Source organism: Parasteatoda tepidariorum, chromosome 3 (genome assembly GCF_982258835.1).
Source record: "Parasteatoda tepidariorum strain Cologne lab strain chromosome 3, Ptep-v5.0, whole genome shotgun sequence".
Taxonomy (NCBI): domain Eukaryota; kingdom Metazoa; phylum Arthropoda; class Arachnida; order Araneae; family Theridiidae; genus Parasteatoda; species Parasteatoda tepidariorum.
Genome location: NC_141757.1, coordinates 62,434,821 through 62,445,943, shown reverse-complemented (window position 1 = coordinate 62,445,943; position 11,123 = coordinate 62,434,821). Strand labels below are relative to the sequence as shown.

The 11,123-nt window shown below is 29.9% G+C and overlaps 1 long non-coding RNA gene across 1 annotated transcript; it reads right to left on the bottom strand.

Annotated features, from left to right (window-relative positions):
• Positions 1–4,595: 4,595 nt before the first annotated feature.
• On the bottom strand, positions 4,596–7,333 carry LOC147813841 (uncharacterized). Its single transcript, XR_015432583.1, has 3 exons — positions 7,134–7,333; positions 6,357–6,495; positions 4,596–4,744 (listed from the first exon to the last, which is right to left on the bottom strand). It is a non-coding gene; the product is annotated as an uncharacterized LOC147813841 (long non-coding RNA).
• Between the last annotated feature and the right edge of the window lie 3,790 nt (positions 7,334–11,123).

The window sequence follows — 11,123 nt, the reverse complement described above, 5'->3', positions numbered from 1 at the left end:
AAGTTATTGAAGGTTTTTCACTGTTGAGTACTTGTTTTTTTATAGACAAAACAGGTTTTTCATACCCTTGCTACCAAAACTGCAATTTCACTCGTAGAAAATTAAATGTCACCCTTTATTCTTCCTATATCTCTTGTGAAAAAAAAAAATATCATTTCATAGAAGGAGGAGATCATCAAACAGGGATTAAATATTTTCGAAATTCCCTATTTTACAGTGTTTTTTTTATATCTGTATGACGGAAAACATATATTAATCCTTAGCCTTTTAACAGAATATCAAGTTACCATTGTGAAATATAAAATTTTTAATATGTATCTTAATATTTTATTACTTGGAAAATGTTGCATAATGTATTTTAAGTTAATAGTGCTTACATTCATTTTCATAGCCTTTTAAAATACTCTGAGTGCAAATGATTAATTTAATATTAGAATTTTTCTGAACTATTATTAATTTGTTTATAATATTTAACACTTTCAATATTTTTTTTCTCCAAAAAATACCTACTTTTTCACATATTGCCTGTGTATTTTGCCCAATTTTTTTTTTTTTTATAATTCTCGCTACATAACATTTTTAATAAACAATTGTAAAAATGTGCTTTTTGTCTTTAAGGTTTTTTTTTTTAAAAAAAAACTTTTGAAAACATTATGTTGCACTGGTCAGAACGTTACTTGCGAGTTTTACTCTCCCAGTTTGTCATCCTTATTTAGTTATGTTTCTAAAGCAATAATGATATTCTTTTATCCAAGTACAAAAAGTAAAGGAAATATACAGTGATAAATGAAAGTAGTTTACAATGAAAAGAATGGATATCGCATTGTTATTATTAATAGATCAATAGGTTCGATTTTTTTCATGTTTTGTCGTTAAGCCTACAAAAAAAATATTTTTACTTTTTTCAAATAAATTTTTAAATCAAGCCTTTAATATTCTCATGCATTATCTCTAAACCGCTACATACTGCCTTTCATTAGAAATTCCTTTCGGATTAGTAATTTTTCCTTGAGAGGGTAGGGTTTAGACAGGACAATAATTTCATTTGTAGTCTTTCAACGCCTTGTCAACCTTATTAAGATCATCCATTCCTTCTATGTTAAACAGTTAGCATTTTCCTCTGTGTTCATGTCTTTTCTTCTTATTAGCTTAACAATGCAAACGTTCAACTTTTTCACAACTTAAATTTACATTGCTTTTGCGATAAAATGCGGTTTGAAAACGATTGAAAATTCTGTAATGAAATTCAATTGAATTAAAATTGCTGCGTTTCAGCTACTTAAAAAGGGATCAAAATTTTGATTTGCGAGGAATTCCTGATGGCGATTACGATAAATTCTGCTTGTGTTTGACAGGGAAGGATTGAAACATGCATTGGTAAGTCAAACGCGGAGAAACAGTTACAATTTCAACTTGTTAGATAGTTAGGCGTTTGATTAATTGATAATGAATTCTGGCGATAAATGCGTTTCTTGTTGTCAGGAAACAATGGTGTGTAAACGTGTGTGGATGCTCAAGGCAAACTTTTCAATTTGATAACTCAATTTTGAAAATAGAATAATAATAATGTAATCAAGGAAGGGGCAAAAAAAAAAGTCAATTGCGTATTTACATTTGAAGAAGAAGATCACGTATGCTCACACATGTGATCAATAATGCAGACCCCTCTGCGGAGGATCAAAATTGTGATGGCATGTCTTCGGATCATCCCCAGGGATGTTTCCCAGACCGTCGCCAATAGCCCATTGTACAGCTCTAGTGCGACGTAAATGAACTACAATAATGTCAGTGCCAGCTGATCGTCTATAAGCAAAATGGCATGTTAAAGTTGAGCTAAGTTTCTCCACGTAAGTTAGAATGTTAATTAACGTAAAGTTAATTACAAAATTAAAGTTAATTTAATTAACGTAAAGTTAATTAAATACAGCGCCGTATTGCTTATCGAATTTGTTGAAATATAACTCTTCCGCTTCTATGTTTTTTACTTAACTAAAATTTATTATTTGTTCATGTATTCCCATACAGCACATTGACTTCGTTATGACATCCTAAAGTTGTCATCTTTAGGATTCTGTGACTTCCAGAGGAAGTCCTATATTTACCGCTAAATGTCCTACGGATGTCATCTGCGTGTTAGAATGTCCCACCTGCAGATATCTTAATGATGTCATAACTAGGACAGTTTCAGGATACCTTTAGAACGCTTTAGGATGGCATTAGGACATAATAAGACCTGTTTAGTAAGGATTTAGATAACTTGTGGGATGCATGTTGGAAATGGTATGATAGTAATAGGAGGGTGTCTTATTTTGGAAATAAATTTCATCTTCGAAATTTTTATTAATTTTAGCAACTTAAATAAGGTTTTTCTTTTAAATTTACTGAATTAGAGGTCAGAAAAATGTTTTCTAAATGAAAAAAAAGGTGATAGTTTTTAATTTGTATACCACTCTTATTTTTCCAGAAAAATGGGCTATTCCTCTACTATTTTTTTTAGGAAAATTAGTAAAGGAAAAGGGAGTAAAACAGTTAATAAACAAACGTATCTAAAGAAAAGAATAATGTATCATTTTAATACAAAAATATGCAAGATAATTGGATTTCACTTTTCTATTGTTTGGAATAAAAACTTGGCCATTATTAAAAAGTCTAATTGAATGTACCCTTTGAACACCAAGGAAGGTTACCATTCTCCTAATTAGCATTAGTTTTCTGTAAAGAATATTTCTTATTAAATTAAATTATGAGACTTGTTGAATCTTTTATGTACATTGTAATTTACGATTGCTTCATTATTGCTCATATTGTTTAATGTAGTAGATTCATTAAATACAGTGAAACCCCGATTTTACGTTTCTCAGGGGACTGGGTAAAAAAAAACGTAAAATCCGGGAAAACGTAAAATACGGGAAATACTTAGATAGCAAAAAATCATATAATAATAATGGGAAAATAAAACAAACTAAAGGTAGTAAAGATGACTCTTTCAAAAGGTACTATTAAAATCTATATTTTACGAAAAGAATATTAGTATTTAAAGAAAAAAACATACCAGTTCAAGATCACTTTTACAATTTTTGTTAAGAATCATGTAATTTAGGTGCAAAATAGTGCGTAATAGTAGATTGTTTTTTAGACATTGAGTTCAAAGTAAATGCCTCATCTTCCAGAACTGAAATCTTTTGCAAATTTTTTTCCTGGTCTTTGTATGATAGAAAATAGTCTTTTACTATTAGCAAACTTCTCAATGCTGTGTTGAAAGAAGGAACGGGATGTGCTTCTGTTTCTTCTTGTTCATCTTCATCGGCGGATGAAAAGTTCATAACATCGTCCACGGATGGAGCAGTGGTTCTCTCAGCTTCGCATGTTGCTAAGTTTTCTCGGATGTACTCGTCGAAGTCATAGCTAACTGTTTCATTGTCATTCTCCGAGTCTAGTCTATCTAATCCTGCATCTGTTAACGGTTCATTAGAAACTACGATTCCGCTTCTCTTCAAAACAGTGGGAAATGCACTTTTGTGTAACGCTTCTCCAAGCAGCAGAAATAAAATGCATAGCCTCCAGAACACTTAACTTCAGTTTGCAGGCGTCATTTAGGTTTCCGTTCTCTAGTTCAGCTACAGCTTTCCGGACAAGTTGCTTTCTGTAAAAAACCTTAAGTGATCGAATAATGCCGAGATCACAAAGCTGTAATTTGCTTGTACAGTTTGCAGAAAAAAACTCAACACGCACATTAGATAGCAGCAAATCCGGATGTGCACTGCATTGATCGATGAACAAAATTATTTTGCGGTTATTTTGCAGTTTCTGCAAAAGTCTAGAAAACAGTAGTCTGTGGAATGCGTTTCTGCTTTCATAGATTTACTTTCAACAACGTGGATGAGCTTTAAAAAAGCAAACATAGAAAAAATATTGCTTATTAAAACATTTTTTAATTTTTTTTATTTCTACAAAAAACGTAAAATGCGGGAAATTCCGTAAATTAAAAACTTACAATCCGGGAAAAATTAACATTCAAGGTATACGAAAAAACTGGGTCCTGATGAAAAAAACGTAAAATGCGGGAAAAACGTAAATTCGGGGAACGTAAAATCGAGGTTTCACTGTATCTTATAATAAAATAATGAATAATTTTCTTTTTAATGCTGCTCTAATACTGAGAACTTCGCATTAATATTTAAATTTCTCGTATTATCAATTGAAACTAGTTAATTGGCAAAATAATTCTCATTACATTCTTCTGCAAAATTTACTAAAAAATATTTTATATTATAAATAGTTTAAATGAAGTTGTGACTATTTTATCAAAAACTCAAAATAGATGTTTATGGATCACATACTTTATTGTTTAGTTATTGTGTCAATGATGCAATTTAAAAAACAAATAAAATTAGAAAATTATTTGTTTTTATATACAAACTAAAACAGCTGTTGCCATGTTTTGCTGAAGGATTGTTAGCTGAAGGCATACTTAAATCAGTATCTTGAAGATATCAAAAATGATAACATGTTTCAAGGATTTATCTATTTTTTGCAGCATAAATTTAGTGTATGCAAATAAATATGAGAATAGAAAAAAATAAACAATATTAGAATCACATAAGAAAAACTTTTATTTGCACAATTATTTCTTTAATTTTTTTACAGAATAAACTCTTCTTTCTTTAGCATGGTACAACCAGCCTCTAATAATGCTTCCAACTTCATTTACTTAAGTGTTTGTGAAAATACCTGCAAACAGCCTCTAAAACAGTGATTCTCAACCACTGTGCCGCGGCACTTTTGTGTGCCGCCAAATTCTTAAAATGTGCCGCCAAATATTAGAAATGATACAATAGAAATTAATGCTCTTTTTATTACAAGTGAAGTTTAAACTAAAGAAAAGTGTATAGATATATAATATTATATATATACTTTTTATAATTTTTCCGCGCTTTAACCACGTGAAAATCTCTTTGTGGGCAATTGCCTTGTCTCTGACAATCTTAAAATAAGAAGGAAGTGTTTAAATTGTCTTTGACACACAATTTTAAATAATGTTGAAATCAGTAGGAAATTTAATGACTATTAAAATTATTAATTAACAAAGGCTAAAACAAGCTAAATACTAACTTCCAAGCGAAAATAAAAGCTAATCATTAAAGTAAGCTATGCAATTAATAGTTATAAAAACAAATTAACAAAGGATAACTAGCAAAAAAAAATAAGCTAACATAATTAGCAAAAAACTAACAAACAAGAAATCACAAAAAATAATAATTAATGTAAAAAAACTAACAGTTAATAACTATGGAAAACAAGCTAACAATTAATAACTAGCAAAAAAAACTGTTACTAACTAATAAAAAATTAGTCGAAAGAAATAATTAATCCCTTAATAAATGTGTTTTTGTAGTACATATTATTTTATTTCACATTCAAAACTATTATCACAAACTATTTAACACAGTGTATTATAGGTAATTAAACAACTTTTAAACTAATTTTTTTCATTGTGTGCCGTCAATTTTCGAAATCTTTAAAAGTGTGCCGCGACAAAAAAAAGGTTGAGAATCACTGCTCTAAAACATAACAAAAAGAAAATATAAACAAACCAGTAGGTATTTTTATGAATAAACATAAAATTATTTCAGAACCTATTTAAAAGGTATCTCAAACTAAATTAGTAGAAGCCCAGATTTCAATTACTCTCAGGGAAAATATTATGGGGTGACCTTGTTAAGCTGCTTTTTCAATTGCCCATCATACGTAACTTAATACTAGTTCATAAAAAGTAAAATGATTTGATACATTTTTGATTCATTGTTATAAGAAGAATCTAGTTATAACAACTGTAATAATGCTAAAGCTGTTAGTACAAACACATGTAACTATGATAAGAATATTTTAAAGTGCAAGTCAAAAGAAGTGTTGGATAACTTAAGTATAGTATGATTACCATTCTACTGTGACTGGAAAAGAAGATGGTGATACTAATAACAATATTATTTCAAACAATTACACACTCATAAATTATTCTAATGTTAGAAATTTATAAACTCATTGAAAATTTATGGAATACTAAAAGTATAGTACATTAAAAAGTTTAAAAAAAAGCTGGTTATAGATGCTTAATAAAGCTGGCTATAGATGTTTATTTGACAACTAAATTTAATAATAATACCATTTTAATGGGTATAAATACTTTTAAAAATAAGATTTATTTTCTAGAAATGCAACTTTAGCAACACAAATTTTAACTATATACTATCAAACTACAAATGGAATAATATATATATATATATATATATATATATATATATATATATATATATATATATATATATATATATGTATAAACAGAGATTAAATATTACCAATAACCAAAATATCTTTTTTTTCATTATCGCCCATCCAGCTTTAGAGTTCAACAACATCATCAGGCATGATGTGACGAATAGCTCGTCTTGTATGTTCTTTAAAATCAGTTCCATCAAGACTTTGCAATCTAGCAGACTATGAGAAAGAAAAAAAATTATACAAATAACAATATTTTAAAAAAGCGAATTGACATGTAAATGACACAATCATTAAAAATTTATTGAAAATATAGCCAAGCAGAATAAGCAGAAGCAAGTATTGAGTTGGAGATTGTTATTGTTTACATTCATATTGAGAACACCATTCATAGACAATTTATAGAAAAAATTATGTAGAAATGGTAAAATAACAATATACTAAATAATGAAGATGAATAGCAACATTGAGATAATTTAAATGTCATTTCATCTGTAATTAGAAGAAATGATTAATTTAGGGTTACCAAAAAAAACATGCCAAATAACAAGTTGAACTTAAAGGAAGAAAACAAAAATAATAGAAAGAATGAGTAATCAGAACAAATAAAAATTTGCCTCACGAAATAATAAAAATAAAGCTTTCTCAATAATTATGAAAAAATTAAATAAACTCCGCATTTAAATTTTTAGTAATGTATGTAAACATTGCAAACATGCATGTAAACATTGCAATTGAGATATTAAAGATAATGACGGGGTTCAAGTACACTTATAAATCAATTATATAAATAGATTATGAAAAAAAGAAAGATAAACAAAAAAGAAACTAATAAAGATATTTGAGCTTATAAATACCTTATTATTTAGATTTCACTAGCAGAATTGCTCTTGTCGCTGGATAAAAGAAATAACATTAACGGTAAAATTGAAGTTAACACGCATGCGCTGAACGATGATCCTACAAGACTCCTAAAACACTCCTTTGAAAGGCCTGTCATATTGCTGTCTATTTGGGACATCCTACGAAATTCTTTCTTCTGGCACTTTACGGATATGACTGTTCCAGGAGTGTTCGGAATGTTTTGGGATGTCTTTAGGACGAAATTTGCTGTATGGGATTTTATTCTAACCGTGATATATTATTGTTTTGTGTACCTAGCAATGCATAATTAGTTTAATATCTACATGGCTTTGTGCCTGTCTTTGTGTTAAATATGAAATATATAGTGAAAGAATAGAAATCTTTAGGAAAGAATATAGAACGTGTCACTATAGAGAATTGATGCTTGCGAGCTTGGCTTACTCGAAATAGAATAGAAAGAACAGTTGCTTACGTAAACAAATGCTACATTTCAGCAACCAATCAGGATCGAGATACCCACACTACGTCACTTGCAGGTATCCTATTTAACTCTAAAAAAAAAGAAATGGTATACATATATTCATTTTTTAATCATTATTTTCTCAATACTTTTTTACGTAAATGTATGCTTAAATTATTATATGGTAAAAAACTTATTATTTCCAACAAAATATTTTGAAATTGCAGAATGTAAAAATATTTAAATTTTAATGACGTATAACTTCATTAAAATTTAAAATGGTAATTTTATTTAAAATCATATTTTTTCCTTCACAAAAGTTGAAATGTTGAATTTCATAATAAGAGTAAATCTAATGGACTGAAGTTTTAGTGCCGTTAGTCGTCAATTGGATTCGTCCCCCTTTTCTGTATGCCTGGGATTTTTGCCCCTTCCGCTAATCTCTGTGCACACCACTCAGGTAACCATTAAAACTTATTAACAGATATAGAAAAGTGTCACTGGTCGAAAAGCGTTTAAAATTTACATTAACAAAAATTTCTGTTTGGAGATAATATGACTATAAAATCTGACTCTAGCAGTCAGAAAATGATAGAAACTTGCATTTCCAACAATACAGAGATGCACTTATAATTCGTGCCTTTTTAGCTAATCAGATAGTGGTCGAAAATTTAAATTAGAAATAATATAACAATTGTCGGAGCTAATAGAGTCAAGTGGACTGTAACGTTTGGTAATTTTTTATTGAATGAGAAAAGAATGTTAGAAAGCTACGCTTGGCGCATTACAATCTCGCCAATGAGGGCGCGGACAACAATAACTTCCATTTTTAGCAATCGGGAAGCGTTTTAAACTTGTACTGAAATCAGACACAGAACTCCAGTTGAAATTTGATCAAATTGGCTTGTTAGAGCAAAAATTGTAAATTGATACATTTTCCTTGGCGATAATAAGATGCAGCGATCTGACTTGTGATGTCATTTAACACAGAGCTTAAGATAAAATTTTAGTGCTTTATGCTAGTCTCAAAGTTTGCGGAAATTTTATTGACAATAAATATCTTTTAACTATAATATCGGAATAAATTCTTCTTGTAATGGTCTGAATATAATTCACTGTTGTATTGTCGCCCAGTACAGAGAACTTTAATTCAGATTTTGAGTGTTCTAGTAAATCTTAAAATAATTAGATTCTTATTGACGGTAATTCCACTTTATCGATCATATAGCAATAAATTCTGTTCGCAGCGGTCAGGAATGGTCAATTGCCACAGAACATCTAAACTGTCGATTTTCACTGAAAATAAACAGGAGGAAAGGAAAGACCATACCATATTTTCCCCCATGTATTGTACACGCCCACATGCACATATGTGTTCTGTTTTTACTTTCCAATGAATCGGTTTCAATATCCCGTTTCGATGAGTGCTACGCACCGCTATACATGTGTTAAATTTCATGTTTATTGATCCTGTCGCTCATCATGAAATCGAAAAATTCTCCACAACTGTCTATGTACAGTAAATCTGTAAAATTTAAACTTCAGGTAAACTAACTTAATTCAAATAAAAAGGTCTGGCTAGTTTTCCCTAGGAAGAAAAAATTTGTCTCAAAATTTTTAGTAGGGGAAAAATGGGGGTTCTGCCGCAGCAGGAGGTGTACAACTCAACATTTCAGATTCGGCTACTGCCGCAGCAGCAGAAATAGAACTCAACAATCTATGACGACAGGGGTTTTTCTGAGATTGTGAGATCCCTACTTTAGATAAGGTTTTATCAGATGGTTTATTTTTATCTCTTCTTTAGAAAGGGAAATAATTAGTCCCGAAAATAAAAATAATTCTTTCCCTTTCTAAAGAAGAGATAAAAATAAACCATCTGATAAAACCTTATCTAAAGTAGGGATCTCACAATCTCAGAAAAACCCCTGTCGTCATAGATTGTTGAGTTGTATTTCTGCTGCTGCGGCAGTAGCCGAATCTGAAATATTGAGTTGTACACCTCCTGCCACGGCAGAACCCCCATTTCCCCCCTACTATTTTTCGATCTAAGTTTTCATTTAAATTATTGAACTTTTATTTGTTTTGTATTTATGTTAATTTTTTTTAATATTATTTTGTTTCAGATCGACACTAGGAGGCTCCGTCTTCTGTTTGCTATCACCAACCAACCAACAAAACTGCTGACCAAGTTCCTTTTCATTCCCTTCTCTAATTCTTTACTCCTAAGTCTCGTTTAATATTCTATAGTTTTTTATGACTTAATGACTTTTATAGTTTAATTATATTAAAACCTATGCCTTCGGTATTACCGTTCTCCAATCCTCGGGACTGCTTGTTCGGTACTTTACAGATCGCTTCGCTTGCTTTTTTCATCTGTCATAGATGTCCAGCTCATCCATCTATGAATGAAATTACCCATCGTGTGGCAAACAAATCGTATTTGTTCTTTGTAAAACGCAATTTTGTAATTAAATTACTCGAAATAAATTAGACAAAGTAAGACGCTTTGTCCATCCTCAGACGTTGTAACTACAGAGGGTAAAAATCCTAAATTCTCCTGCTAATAGTTTTCTCTACACTCAATTCAGGGCTATAAAGAATCATCAAGTTTGACTTAAAATAACTCAAAAACTAATATTCTCTTATTTAAACTACAATTAAAGATTATACCTCCTGCCCCTTGCTAGCTATTGTTTGTACCCGTTGGTAAATATTTTTAATTCATCAAATTCAGCCCGAAAGAAGTTGAAATTTTAAATAAAATTTTTTTTAAAAGTTTGAATTGTAAAGATTTAAATGGAAAAATAGCTGAGACATGATAAAAAAACAGCGGAAGGAGGTAAAGAAATTGATTGTTTGACGTCACCGGAAAGGGAAAAGAAAGCGCTGCAGGGCGTGGAAAAAAGAGAACTCTCTATATTAATTCATGTAAATATTAACAAGACCATTTAATTAAAATTATCCTATTATAAAATAAAGGAGAATATTTGGTTATGGATCAACCCGAAAGATGTGGAAAAAATAAACATTTTTCGTTGTCCTTTCATTTTTAAATTCCAAAACAAATTCGAATTCGAAATTTTATCATACGTCAGTAGAGTACGTGGCTGCAAAAAAAAGAAGAAAAAACTATACCTTTACTGTGATTAATTTTTCTTTTACATCGATAAACCGATAGTATAAACTATTTAATTAGGTACTCCAAATCTAACTCGAAATTGAAACAATGTGAGACGAGTTACCCATTTACAGACATCAAAGTACATATAGCCTCTAAAATATCATTATTCTCTTGCCAGCAGTTTAGCTAAACTAAATTAAACATAGCAGAAAAAATAAATTATTTAAAATTGATGTAAAATAACACCAAAAATTCTAATTGCATCAATAACATCATGGTATCTGAATGTTCTTAAAACATTTCTTTAGTGAATGTGAAATGTGCAAAATTTCACATTGTCTAATCTCCAATTTTAGAGTTATGTCAGAGAAAAGTAGTCTCGGTGAAATTTCCCAGAAACAA